Source organism: Tamandua tetradactyla, chromosome 1, assembly GCF_023851605.1.
Source record: "Tamandua tetradactyla isolate mTamTet1 chromosome 1, mTamTet1.pri, whole genome shotgun sequence".
Taxonomy (NCBI): domain Eukaryota; kingdom Metazoa; phylum Chordata; class Mammalia; order Pilosa; family Myrmecophagidae; genus Tamandua; species Tamandua tetradactyla.
In genome coordinates this window covers 133,852,846-133,868,304 of record NC_135327.1, presented here as the reverse complement: position 1 = coordinate 133,868,304, position 15,459 = coordinate 133,852,846, and the positions used below count along the sequence as shown (strand labels likewise).

The window sequence follows — 15,459 nt, the reverse complement described above, 5'->3', positions numbered from 1 at the left end:
AAATCATAACCATGTAAAAGCAGATTTTACTGCATGTAATCATGTTTTAGATAATATTTTAAACTATGGAACAATAGAATCTGTTTAATAATGAGCTATTATGTAACTTGGCTCCACTCTCTGTGTGACTTCTGGCTCCATTTTTTATTTAAGAGATTGATGGCTTTAAACTGTAAGATAAGGCTGATATTTAGGTGATTAAAAAAAAAGCAGATATGTAAATCTTCAGATAGAATCAACAAATTTTGGAAAATTCTGACATTGTGGTAGTCCAAAGTATATATTTTAAAAATTAACTTCTAATTTTAAAATTAAGTGCAGCTTCTTTTTAAAAAACTTAGTAAGTTTGCCAATTATATCCATATGCTTCAATGAAATGTACTTTATGAGCATAATAACTTCTTAACAGCATATCAAATATCCCATAGTCCATACTGTATGTAAATATTTAATATCTCACATCATAAAGAAAGGCAGGGATTTTTTTTTTAAATTTTTTTATTAATCAAAAAAAAGAAAAGAAATTAACACAACATTTAGAAATCATTCCATTCTACAAATGCACTCAGTAATTCTTAGTATCATCACATAGATGTATGATCATCATTTCTTAGTACATTTGCATCGATTTAGGAAAAGAACTAGCAAAACAGCAGAAAAAAATATAGAATGTTAATATAGAGAAGAGAATTAAAATAATAATACTAATAATATATATATATATATATATATAAAGGAAAAAGAAAAAAAACAAAAACAAAAGATACAAACACACAAACAAACAAACAAAAAACCATATTTCAGGTGCAGCTTCATTCAGTGTTCCAACCTAGTTACATTACACTTAGGTATTATTGTGCTGTCCATTTTTGAGTTTTTGTATCTAGTCCTGTTGCACAGTCTGTATCCCTTCAGCTCCAATTACCCATTATCTTACCCTGTTTCTAACCCCTGCTGGTCTCTGTTACCAATGATATATTCCAAGCTGATTCTCAAATGTCGGTTCACATCAGTGGGACCATACAGTATTTGTCCTTTAGTTTTTGGCTAGTCTCACTCAGCATAATGTTCTCTAGGTCCATCCATGTTATTACATGCTTCATAAGTTTAGTCTGTCTTAAAGCTGCATAATATTCCATCGTAGGTATACGCCACAGTTTGTTTAGCCACTCGTCTGTTGATGAACATTTTGGCTGTTTCCATCTCTTTGCAATTGTAGATAATGCTGCTATAAACACTGGTGTGCAAATGTCCGTCTGTGTCTTTGCCCTTAAGTCCCTTGAGTAGATACTTAGCAGTGGTATTGCTGGGTCATAATCCATTCTGCCATTCTATGTCTTTTGATTGGGAAATTCAGTTCATTAACTTTTAGTATTATTACTGTTTGGATAATATTTTCCTCTACCATTTTGGCTTTTGTATTATATATATCATATCTGATTTTCCTTCTTTCTACACTTTACTCCATACCTCTCTCTTCTGTCTTTTCGTATCTGACTCTAGTGCTCCCTTTAGTATTTCTTGCAGAGCTGGTCTCTTGGTCACAAATTCTCTCAGTGACTTTTTGTCTATAAATGTTTTAATTTCTCCTTCATTTTTGAAGGACAATTTTGCTGGATATAGGAGTCTTGGTTGGCAGTTTTTCTCTTTTAGTAATTTAAATATATCATCCCACTGTCTTCTAGCTTCCATGGTTTCTGCTGAGAAATCTACACATAGTCTTATTGGGTTTCCCTTGTATGTGACAGATTGTTTTTCTCTTGCTGCTTTCAGGATCCTCTCTTTCTCTTTGACCTCTGACATTCTAACTAGTAAGTGTCTTGGAGAATGCCTGTTTGGGTCTATTCTCTTTGGGGTGCGCTGCACTTCTTGGATCTGCAAATTTAGGTCTTTCATAAGAGTTGGGAAATTTTCAGTGATAATTTCTTCCATTAGTTTTTCTCCTCCTTTTCCCTTCTCTTCTCCTTCTGGGACACCCACAACACGTATATTTGTGCGCTTCATATTGTCATTCAGTTCCCTGATCCCCTGCTCAAGTTTTTCCATTCTTTTCCCTATAGTTTCTGTTTCTTTTTGGAATTCAGATGTTCCATCCTCCAGTTCACTAATTGTAGCTTCTGCCTCTTTAGATCTACCATTGTAGGTATCCATTGTTTTTTCCATTTTTTCTTCTTTGTCCTTCACTCCCATAAGTTCTGTGATTTGTTTTTTCAGATTTTCTATTTCTTCTTTTTGTTCAGCCCATGTCTTCTTCATGTCCTCCCTCAATTTATTGATTTGGTTTTTGAAGAATTTTTCCATTTCTGTTCGTATATTCAGCATTAGTTGTCTCAGCTCCTGTATCTCATTTGAACTATTGGTTTGTTCCTTTGACTGGGCCATATCTTCAATTTTCCGAGCGTCATCCATTATGTTCTGCTGGTGTCTGGGCATTTGATCAGATTTCCCTGGGTGTGTTACGCAGCTGGTTGAAAGGTTTTTCTGTGAAATCTCTGGGCTCTGTTTTTCTTTTCCTGCCCAGTAGGTGGCGCTCGTGGCGCTCGTCTGTCTGCACTGCAGTCGGCCCGGGAAACCGCGCGTGGAGGTGGGGGTCGCTGGCCGCCGCGGCTTGGGAGAGTGCCGGTCCTAATTGCCCAGCTGGCCCGAAACGCCAAGCGTGACGGGAGGGCCCCGCTATCCAACGTTCCCAGTCAGGCCGGTGAGCCACGTGCGTGGAGGGGACCCCAGTCACCAGCCGCCCCAGCCGGGAAAACGCGCGCCCCTCGGGTAGCTCACCGCAGCAGATTCTCCCTGCCCGTTCAGCTGTTGCAGAATGGGGTACGCTGTCTTTTTGGTCTCTGTCGTGACTCCGGGAGCTGTTTCGTATTGTTTCTATTTCTTTAGTTGCTTTTCTGGAGGAGGAACTAAGACCCGCGCGTCTTACTAAGCCGCCACCTTCTCCGGAAGTCAGAAAGGCAGGGATTTTTATTCAACTGTTGGTTACCCTATTAACAAAGTATTAGCCTATTTGCATTTTTATAGCTTTGTTAATTTTTCTCTCTAATTTGGACTTTCAGGTATATATTACTGCTTATTTAACAATTCTGCCAAACTTTGGTAGATTATATATATAGATATAGATATATAATTATATGATTTATTATAAGAAATTGGCTCAAGCAATCATGGGAATTGCTAAGTCTGTAGGACAGGCTATAAGCAAGAAGCTCTGATAAAGGTGAGGCCACAGACCCTAGTCCACATTTTTGAGGGAAATCCGGCTGGCTGCAAATTCTGGCAAGTATCAATGCTGAAGTTTAGTCTAAATCCCTCTTCTGTCCTCTAAAATCCTCAATTCTGGCTTTTAAAAAGATGTCCACCTGGTTTGTTAAGGAGATTCCCTCTTGCTCAGGGCAATCTCCTTTGTTGATGGTAGATTCAATCAACTGATTATAGATGCAAATCCCATACCAAAATACCTCAAGGTAACAAGAAGGCTAGTGCTTGACTAAATAAATGGGCATCCCAACCTAGCCAAGTTGACAGATGAAATGAACCTTCACAATAACCATGTGGGGCAGGGATGGTTTCTCATAAGAAAAACCAAACGTAAGTTGGCAGGGTTCCATATGTAATTTTGAACTACAGATTTTTCTCCTGGATTTTTCATTGCAGCTAGAACAGGTATTTCACAGAAAATGCATTTGGTATAAGCTGTGGACAAAAAGTATCTTGAAACTTTGAATCATGCTAAAATGTGGAATGTTGACGTTTGTATCTATGTAACTGTATGGAGGCTGTCCATATATTCACTACTTGACTTTTGTCTTTTTCATGATATATATAATTACTTTGTATTTCCAATTTTAGAACAATCAAATATAAACTGGTATTTTCTGGTTTTGAATCCTTAACATATGAATTAATTAATTAATTCAACAAACATTTATTATATATCAGCCACCTGCTAAGTACTAAGATTGTTAAAATAAATAAACCACAAGCTCTACTGTCAACTAACTCATATATACTTTAGTAGGAGGGACAAGTATTTAACGAGTAATTCTAAAATCATATATCATCATTCATGGTAAAGATATGCACAAAGCAGTGGTGCCTAAGAGAGAAAGAAAAAACGCCAGCAGCCTTTCTTCAGAGAAAGTATTGTCATGTTTGATGCCTTTATTTGGTCATTTTCATGGCTTTTCAACTGTAAATTTGTAAGCTAATATATCCCCATTGTAAAAGCCAACCCATTTCTGGCATATTGCATTCCAGCAGCTTTACCAAAACAAAACAGGTAATATGCAAATTAATTTTAAATTTCAAAATTAGGAGCACTTTAAACTTAATTTATTCATTGATTAATTAAAATACTTATCACAATATAAAGCTTTCTTTTGTAGAATGTTGCCTAAATTTAGATGCCCATGTGTTTGTTAAATGACTATAACCTTAAATTTTATTAGTTTGAAGCACAAGTTTGTGTGCGTGTGTGTGTGTGTGTGTGTGTGTGTGTATGTACACACAATATTTAATTCCTTTCTTTTGGTTCAGAACTCACTTGATCTGATACAAAAAGTAAGTGATATAAACTGTCAGCAAAATTATATTTAGGTTAAATCAAATCCAACATGCTGGTCTATCATATCCTTAATTTAAAAGGATGGTGTGGCATAAAAGTTTGGAGGAAAAGAGAAATTATGTTTCTCATAAAACATAACTTTACGTTATGAAAAATTGTATTTCAGTTAAAATAGGCACATCGGTATGATTAAAATATAAATATGTGACTTTGAAAACAAATTTGTCACTCTCACTTAATGTATCATTAACCATTCAAATCATATTTTGTTGAGTAAGAAAATTCATATAGCTCTATCATTTGCATAGGTGTCAAGTGATTCGGCTAATGATTCATGAAAATTCTCCTACTGGCCTGTCAAAATTGGATTTTATAGGTTTTTTATTGGCATGTCAGCAAGAATGGATTAACTAAAAACATATAGTATACAAAAAATGTGTTGATGTTTACTTTATTTAAAAATTATATTTAGGGGGTGCAAGGGTAGTTCAGTGTTAGGATTCTCTCTTGCCATGCTGGAGAGCCCAGTTCAATTCCCAGTGCATGTACTTCCCAAAATACAATCAAATAATTCATCAAAATGGTGCTGCAATAACGTGATACACACATGGAAAAATAATTAAATGTGACCCCACCATACAGCATACAAAAAAAAGTATGTGTATATATATATATATATATATATATATATTTAGAAATTTGAAGAAGAAACATGCCTGTTTAATTTAAAACTAATTTAGGAATATATTATTATTGTATTAAAATAATAAAATAATTACTATTATTTTTAAAAAGAACAATTAATTTCTGAAGATTTCTTTCCTATGAAATATACCAATTGATTTTAATACCCTCCTATATTACAAATCACAGGTATTTTATAGTGGCCTAGAAGCAATGAAAAAATAATAGAACATTAATCTTACAAAGAATCCTACAACTTAGGTAGTCCAACAGCACACTTGATGCTTGAATTCCTTTTGCAATTATTCATGCTACTTCTACTTAAATACCTTTAGTTGTGGGGAAATCTTGAATTCCTGATCTGGTTTAAATGCCTTTATTTGGAGTGGAAACATACTCTGTTTTATCCATGATGCTTTAAAAATATGTCACCCAGAACCGAACACGTTACTCCACATTACCTCCATTATTCTGAATTTGTCACCAATACCCACTATCAACACAACTTTTCTTACTGAACATATTACCAGAGAAAACAAAATACCAACTTTTACTCTTAATTCTGTTAAATTTTCTGTGAAAATTTTGATTAGTGTCTTCCAAGATGCGACATGTCTATCAATGGTGCTATATAAAATCATTGTACATAGTATATGGAATAATTAATTTATGCTAATAATTATACTTTAATGGTCACACATATTAGAAAATAATAGATATCACATTTAATTTGTGGTTTAATAAACATCATTGTTTTTGATAAGGTTAAAGGAAAGTGGTAGAGTGAATCATGTACCATAAGAAAATATATGCTCTTAATCTTAACTGACATTCCTGTCGGTGTGAACAAATTTGTAAACTGGACCTTTGGAGGATGCTATTATTGGTTAAGTTGCGGTCAAACTGAATCAAAGTGGATCTTAATCTGTATAGTTGGAGGCTTTATAAAAAGAGAAAATTCAGACACAATCAGTAGAAACTAGAAATAGAAAGAAGCAAGAAGATGTGGAATTCAGAAGTCAGAGAAAGCTATAGAAAGAAACTATGTGACTGAGTCAGAGATGCAAGATGCTTGGGAAGTGACAGGCACACCTAGTGGCTATCCCCAACCCTGGCTACCCTCCTCCTTTTCTATTGTGTGCAGATGTTTCAATATGTTTTCATTCCGCAGCTTGGGGAAGATGTTAGGTAATGGAGATGCCTGACCATACCTTAAACCCAGAAACCAGCTGCTTATCAGGGTGGGAACTCTCAGTAACTGGGCCCTCTCCTTTTTGCTTATATAAATACCTTGTGTTGGGTGGGCAGTACAGCTTTGTCTCTCCTTTCTGACTGGAAGGGAGGTATATGGAGCCTGTTATCTACTGACCCTGACTCAAGCTGTTGTCCTTTCCAGGTGACCAGCCATGATGAGATCTTTTCCTCCTCTTTTGGACCCTTTGGTCTGTGTGAGTAATGAAGCAGTCATTTGCTGAAAGTTTCTGTTTTGCCTGAACCTGTGTTCCTATGCAACTCACACCATACAAGCCCAGAAACCACATGGATTGTTGCAAGCCAACATCTGATTGTTACAGATTTTAGGGAGAAAGCATGGCTTGACAAAACCTTGATGTTAGACATCAAACTTTCAAAACCATGAGACAATACATGTGGTTTAAGCCAACCCATTGTGTGATATTTGTCATAGTAGTTCTGGGAAGCTAAGATAAGCAGTATATAATTTTAAGAAATGAATAAATTTGGTGGGACATGGGCAGGGAATTGAACCCAGGTCTCCTGCATGGCAGGTCAGTATTCTACCACTGAACCGCCCAGAAATGAATAAGTTTAAAGAAAAATATAAGTAAGGGTTAGTTACTATAGTTGTTCTTCATATATGATGGTACATAAGTATGGGAAATTTGACAAAATGTGTCTCTGCTTTAAATTGTATCCCATGCATGAGAATGAAATGGCTGTTTGTGTTTGTGTGTTATTCTTCTCTTTAAGGTAGTGAAAGCTTAGAGAGAAAGTTAATTTTCTTAAAGAGGTTCATTGTTTTAGGTTTATTGAACTTAGTACACAGATCCCTTTTCAATGAATTTTCCTGTCTTAGAAATTCATGACACAATATTAAAGCAAAATTTTAGGGCTGAATAAATCTGGACTAATGAAAGAAACTCCCGCTGGCCAAATTGCAGTACAGTCTACCTATGAAACATAAATAGGTAGTAAATCTCAGAGAAGAAGGCGTCTGGTAGAAAAATTTTTGAGAATGGTGGAAAGCATTCTAAAAGAAGCAACTCTGCAAAATTAATTTATTTAGCAATTGTTAAGGAAACAACTTATATTTTCTGATTTCTGTTTAACGTTATTTTTATCAGCAGCAAAAGGAAGGATTTCAGACCAGGAATGGTATTTAAATGAGTATTACTCCTTCATTTACAGCCATGTGTCTTTGGATGGATTATTCTGTTTATTCAGATGATTGTTTCAATTCATCAACTTATATTATATGTGAAGACTTTTTTCCTTGCCTTCTCCCTGCAACAGAGTTGAAATAGAAAACTATTAAATTAGGAATTATATATTTAGTAAAATATCAATTTTATATGAAACATTCAATTTTATTGAATGCTTATCTGAGAAGCCAGCCTAGGCCAAAGGACTATCCATCTCAGGCAATTTAAATCGCCCAACTTCAGATTCATGAGTGAAATAAATGGTTAAACTACTAATTTATGGGGTGGTTTGCTACACAGCAAAAGCTAACTGATACAAGACAAAGTTACCTGGTCATTTTCAGACAAGTAAAACATTCACAATAGTGCTTGCTTCGGCAGCACATGTAGTAAAATTGGAATAATACAGAGAAGATTAGCATGGCCCCTGCGGAAGGTGACACGCAAATTCGTGATGCGTTCCATATTTTAAAAACCTTGTGTCTGTTGCTACTTTTATCCAGGGTATGGACAAACGAGTAAAAAAATATAGTTAAAGAATAAATAAATAATAGGTAGGGACAAGGGTAAAATAAATTGAGTAGATAGAAATACTAGTGGTCAGTGAGAGGGAGGGTTAGTGGGAATGGTATGTATGAGTCTTTTTTCCCTTTTTATTTTCTTTTCTGGAGTGATACAAATGTTCTTAAAAATAATCATGGTGATGAATACAGAACTATGTGATGATATTCTGAGCCACTGATTTTACATCATGTGTGGAAGATTTATTAATAAAAATATATTTTTAAAAACCCTTACAATGTATTAAGTTGTACAGATGAGTAACAAGAGAGAAAAGAGTATGATAACAAAACCTGGTGATATGGCATCTGGATTTTTAGTCTGCATTTTATTGGAATTAGAAAAAAGATAAACACTGTTTGTAAATAAAATTAATTTGAAGGAAAAAAGAAAATAAAAGAAATAAGTGTTGACCATGTATAAAACTGAAGAAGGTTGACAGTGAATCTGTATGGAAACATAACAAAATCAAGTCCTATTTTCATACTGAACCTAATTTAGGAAAATGGAATTAGGACCAAGGAAAGCAGCAGTCATTACAGGAGGATGGACATCTTAAAGCAATAACCCAGTGAAGCAATAACATTACATGGAATATGCCAACGGAAATTATACAGAGGACATATTCACAATTTTCTTATGAAAGAATTTTGGCAGATCAATAAAGAGAACACTGTTTTTAGAAGGAAAAGGTTAGAATAAACCATATTCTTGTTTCCTGACTTCAAATGGCAGTGCTATTCTAATAGAAAGTCAAAATAATAAGGAAATGTTTACCCTGAAACCATAGTAAGTATGGGTAGTAATAACATAAGGAAAACAAAATATGTTTTTTTCGACTGTTGGAAAATAAGTTATGTCAACATCTACCACCAAAATTGTTTTATAATTAGGTTGGCACAGTTTGTATGAGATTATATGGCAATTCTATTAAACTGTCTGAAAAAGTCATTATTTTGCCTTCATGCACAATGTGCATACTAATTTTATTATACACTGTTCTGCCTTTCTATTGCTATGTAACAAACCACCAGAAACAACGGCTTAAGACAATACCAATCCTTTATTTCGCTTGCAAATCAGGGATTTGACTGGGCACAGCTAGGCATTTTGTGCTTAGAGGCACTCACCCAATTGCAGCCAGATGGTGGCTGTGGTTGTCTGAAGGTTTCTTCACTCAATCTTGTACCTGGGACAGGAAGATTCAACTAGCTGCACCTCTGCTGGCAGATCTCTGTCCCTGATGTGGTCTCTCTGCATGGTGCCCAAAGGTGCCCAGGGCAAGTGATCTGTGAGAGACCAGCAGAAGTTACATGGCTTTTTCTAACCTATCTCAGGAAGTCATCCAGCCTGACCGTGTCATTTGTGCTGTGTTTTTCAAGGCAATTACCAAGCCCTATACAGCTTTTCTTTTTTTTTATTTAGAGAAGTTGTGAGTTTACAGAACAATCACGCATAAAATACAGGATTCCTGTGCACCACCCTGTCAGTTCTCAGAAAATAAAACTTGACATACACACTGGATTCTGTGGCATGGGGGTCCCTTCAGTTTCTCTCCCTCAGCAGATCCTCTGACAGGACCTGATGCAAGGTGGACGAGCACGGACATGCCGACATGCCACCCGCCAGAGGCCAAACCAGATAACCATGAGCATGAAGTCATGGTCAGCACCAGCCTGCTCTCTCCCAGTGATGCCTGTGGCCACACGTCCCCTCCATTCCTCTTGGCATGTTTTTTCCTTTAAAACCACAAGCTGTCAGAAAGAGAGTTGGAGCCATTTTTCCTCTTCTTTTGCTGGCAGGTTTTGCTGGCTCCCACCTCCCTACTCTCCCCTTGCTTTCTCACTGTTTCTTTCTCTCTAGCAAGAAACCCCTTAAGCTTTAACTCTCTGTCTCATGTGGAATCCTTTAACCACCCTGTGGCTAACACACCCACTATCGGGATGGAATATTTATTGCTATTGATGACAGCACTGTTTAAATAATTGTACTTTTTTTTAACAGTGTTACCTTTGTTATTGTTGATGAAAGATTATCAAAATAGTGCTATCTATCATCCATTATTAGGTATATACTTTTTCCTCATGTACCACCCTATTATTATCACCTTGTAATCATACAATTGTTACAAGTTGTGAGACAACAGTCTTTTACTTGTGCTATGGCTAAAATAGTACAAAGTTCATAGTACAAGTGTAAGAATGTTCTCACACAGTTTTATGTTCCACCTTTTGGGAGAAAGATTCTTAAGGAATTTGGAGACATGTTATAAAGCTGCTATGTGTTTAGATTTGAGTTTATATTTATATTTATGTAACTCTCCTTCTTTCCTTTTTTCCACTCCAGTATACATAATTCTTGCAACAGTCCATCTGGTTGTACAGCTCAAAGGTCCTGGATACTTTAAAATTGTTCTTTTTGATATGTAAAAAGCCTTTTGATCTTATTATCCTGTGACTATTTAGTAGAATTCCTTAGCTTACTTTCGGGGAATGGCTTCTTGGGTATGTATGTCAATATTTTCAGCAATATTTGTAAACTTAATTTTTTTCCTTTGACTTTCCAAATGTTCTGTGAAATCTTAGGATGGCTAATTTGAAAAATTTGGAAAATTTATTCTTAAAAATATAGTAATTACATGAAAAGGCAAGAAAAAAAATGAACACTGTTGTGCTGTTTGAAAGGAAGTATGCCCCCTAAGAAAAGCCATGTTTTAATATAAATCTCATTTCTTAAAGGTAGAATAATCCCTATTCAGTACTGTATATTTGAAACTGTAATGAGATCATCTCCCTGGTTGATGTGATTTAGTTAAGAATGGTTGTTAAACTGGATTAGGGGATGACATGTCTCCACCCATTTGAGTGGGTCTTGATTAGTTTCTGAAGTCCTATAAAAGAGGAAACATTTTGGAGATTCAGAGAGACTCAGAGAGAGAGCAGAGAATGTTGCAGCACCATGAAGCAGAGAGTCCACCAGCCAGCGACCTTTGGAGATGAAGAAGGAAAACGCCTCCTGGGGAGCTTCATGAAACAGGAAGCCAGGAGACCAAGCTAGCAGATGACACCGTATTCGCCATGTGCCTGTCCAGCTGAGAGAGAAGCCCTGACTGTGTTCGCCATGTGCCTTCTCACTTGAGAGAGAAACCCTGAACTTCATCGGCCTTCTTGAACCAAGGTATCTTTCCCTGGATGCCTTTGATTAGACATTTCTATAGACTTGTTTTAATTGGGACATTTTCTCAGCCTTAGAACTGTAAACGAGCGACTTATTAAATTCCCCTTTTGAAAAGCCATTCCATTTCTGGTATATTGCATTCTGGCAGCTAACAAACTAGAACAACTGTCTTAGTGAAAAGAACAGGGAAATGATATGCTTCATTCACAGTTTAAAATCTTTACTGTAATGTTGGATAAAGTGAGTTTAAAATTGTCAAGTATGAAAATGAAAATGCAGCTTTCGTTAAGTGCATGATTATTAGGACTAATTAGAGCAGTGATTGCAATGTTTTTTGAAGTACTTTTTTGATATATTCCACTTCTAACATGTTTCATTGCCATTTTTCTTCTCTATTTTTTCTTTTTTAAAGTTAAAGATTTTGTGAGTCATCTAATAAGGAATTGAAAAGTAGTATAAGATATTACCTAAGTATGGGGGGGGGTTCAATTTCATCTTAAACTTATATTTGGATCAGTCAGATTCTAGGAGATTATGTTGGGGAAATTGCAATACATTGCAAATAAATAAATTGCAATAAATCTTTCTTCTGCTTTGTTGCATTCATTTAGTTGCTAAAACAAATAAAATTTTGGATACTCAAATCAAATATTTTAGAAATTGAGCCTTTCTAAATATAAGGGGATTATAGCCCTTATATTAAGGAAAGCTGGGCTAATTATTTGACAATTAGCTAAGGAGAATGGCTCACTTTTAATTGTGCCCTATGAACTTGCTTGAATCCAGTGTTGATGTATTTTACAATTAAATGCTGCTGGGCTCACCTTATCTTATGCATGTGACAGCTAACCATCTCATGAACAGTTCAGGCCCTGTGGTCACTTTTTGTCCTATATTCAGATGTTCAAACTTCTCTAGGGCTCGTAAACAGGTCAGGGTTCATAAGCCTACATCTCAAATGATCTGTAGTTTTGCTGCAGATGATGTGAATTTGCTCCAGAACTCTAAGGGTCTATGTTGTGATTATCTTAGTGAGGCAAGCCAGAAACTCCATCTGGCATCTTTTCCTTTCTCTGATACAAGTACCAACAGGTCTGCTAGATTGCACTGTTTGTACTTCTGAGGAGCTTTTTATTGTTTTGGGTCCTGTTTTGGTTTGCTAAAGCTGCTGAAATGCAATATACCAGAAATGACTTGACTATTAACAATGGGGATTTATTAAGTTACAGGTTACAATTCTAAGACCATGGAGGTGTCCAAATTAAGGCATCAGCAAGAAGATACCTTTACTGAAGGAAGCCCAATGGCATCAAGGTTCCTCTGCCACATGGGAAGCCATCTGCTGGTCCTTTGCTCTGGGTTCTGTTGCTTTTAGATTCTACGTATCCTTGCTTGCTTCTCTGGGGACACCTCTCTGAGTTCTGTGTGTCCTGCAGGACTTCTTTTAGCTTTTCCAGGGCATTTCTCTCTCTCCATCCTTCACTTGGTTTCATCTCTCAGCCCTCCATATCGGTCTCTCTGTGTTTTGGCTTTCTTCTCTTCACAGAGGACTCCATAAAAGGATTAAGATCCACCTTGAATGGGTGGGTCAGATTTCCATGGAAACAACCTAATCAAAAGTTTTCATCCACCATAGTTCTGCCCCCACAAGAATGAATTAAAAGAACATTGTCTTTTCTTGGGCACATAACAGATTCAAACCAGCACAGGTTCCATGGAAAAGCAGAAATCCTACAAGTCATTTGATAAATAGGTTAGAGTGATATATCCAAGAGTCAAATATGCTGCCTCCAGAACCTGAAGAGGCTTACCAAATGGTGCGGCTTTCTTTTTTAGTGGTAGATGGTAAAAGATGACTTGATTTTTCTTTAATTAACATAGATAATCAGTAATTCACAATATCATCATTTAGTATGACTTGATTTTTTAGTTCGAAGCATGTACTGGTATACCTTAGAATACTGGATCTTCAAATCCTTCACCAAATGGCAGGCCCTTAAATCATTGAAAGGTTTGTCTCAACATCTGAAATATACATGCATTTACACTTCTTGTTTAGGTTCTGATTGACATAATGTCATCAATATAGTAAATCAATGTGCTGCTCTATGAAAAATTCAGACTGTCCACAGCTTTCCAGACTATATTTTTAAGATATGTGGATTATCAGCACAGTCCTGGGTAAGACCATAATGGATACTTTTGTCTTTCTCATGTGGATACAAACTCCTTTTAATCTTCTTTCCTGATAGTTATTGAAAAGAATATACTTGTCAGGTCTATCGCTCCATACCATTTCCGAAAGACTGTGTTAACCTGCTCTAGTAAATAAGGTATACACCTGGCACAACTTTTGCAGTTGGGGACTATTTCTTATTTAAATTTGTGGTGGTTCCACTGTCCTCACCAAGATCCAGTTATATTTGCCAAAGCCAGATGTGTAAATCAAATGAGGGATATAATCATGATCACTATCTTGTGTCCTTTAAATCTTTGATTGGGACCACTAATCTCTGTCATTCCTTCTGGGATGCAATATTGGTTTTGGCATACAATTTGGTTAGGGGTGAGGGCAGTTTTACAAGATTCCACTTGGTCTTTCCTACTACAATATTTCTTACTCTAAGGAATCAGTGTGAGATTTCTGCAAAATGCTAAATATGTCCATTCCATTTACAGATTCTGGAATCTAGGACGTGATCAGCAAGTGGGTATGTGGATGTGGTAGGTCCATTTAGAATCTGAACTGGGCTAAGATTCCATTCATGACTTGATTTCCATAGGCCCCTAATTCTGATGTCTATGATGGTGTTTAGGTCTCTAACTCTCCATGTCAACTTGGACCTCATATGAGGTTTCTTTTACTCTCTCTTACCGTTTGTGTTGTTGTTGTCTAATGCTGAAATTCTGAGTGTATTTTTTTTTCTCTATTAGAGAAGTTGTGGGTTTATAGGTCAAACATGTATAAATACAGGACTCCCATATATCGCCCTGTTATTAACATCTTGCTTGGTGTGGTACATTTGTTACAATTAAGGAAAGAATATTTTTATAATTTAAGCAACAGATATCAACATGTTCTAACTGGGGAAGTAAAAGGAAGTTAAGGCAATAAGATCCTTATGTTGTTTGGGAAATCGTGAACGTCTTAATTTTTTTATTGAACTGAATAAGTTAGGTATTCATGTCATATGATGTAGAACAAATACTAAAAGGAGAGTAAAAGAATGTAAACACAGAAGTAAATTGAAGGGAAATAGGAATTTTAAAATATTCTGTTATATATATAGAAGATAAGAAGGGAGAGAAAAATGAGCATATATAATAGCTATAAATAGAAAATAATTTGTAAAAATTTAGTTCTAAATGCAAATATATCAGTAATTAAATTAAACATAATTGACTACTCTGATTAATATATTAATATTGATAGGACAAATTAAAACAACACAAATAAATGCTACTAGTAAGAGATGCACTGTCAATATAAAGATATATAAAAATTGAAATTCAAAAGGTTGACAAAAAATATAGCATGCAACTGTAACCAAAGAAATGCTTGTGGAATCTTACTAATATCAAAAAAAAATTTTATGCCTATTAGGCCAATTCTAAAAATTACACGGAACTTTGAGAGATTTGTAGTATATTTTAACATAGTCTTAAATACATAAATGAGAAATAGTGAGAACTAAAATGAGAAGGAAATAAACCCATATTAATCAAAAGAGATATGCCCAGTGTAGACAAAAATAATCAGTTAATTCATAGAACATTTGTAAAACACAATTCACACTCTCTATATGTATATACATAGAGCAATACACCGATGACTACAGAGCATTCTATTCAATAGCACAAAGAATGTTTATCAAAATTGATCACATGCTTGGGTCTAATGTAAATTTCAAAAATTCAAAGGATTGAAATCATGCAAAATACAGTCTCTGACCACAACTGGATTGTGATAGTGAAAAAATTATTACAAAATCCCAGTTATTCAGAAATGTACAAATATGCTTTCAAGTAACT

General features: G+C 35.5%; 1 non-coding gene across 1 annotated transcript; it reads left to right on the top strand.

The window, feature by feature from the left end:
* Positions 1-8,054: 8,054 nt before the first annotated feature.
* Positions 8,055-8,160, top strand: LOC143652857 (U6 spliceosomal RNA). Its single transcript, XR_013160913.1, has one exon. It is a non-coding gene; the product is annotated as a U6 spliceosomal RNA (small nuclear RNA).
* Positions 8,161-15,459: the final 7,299 nt, after the last annotated feature.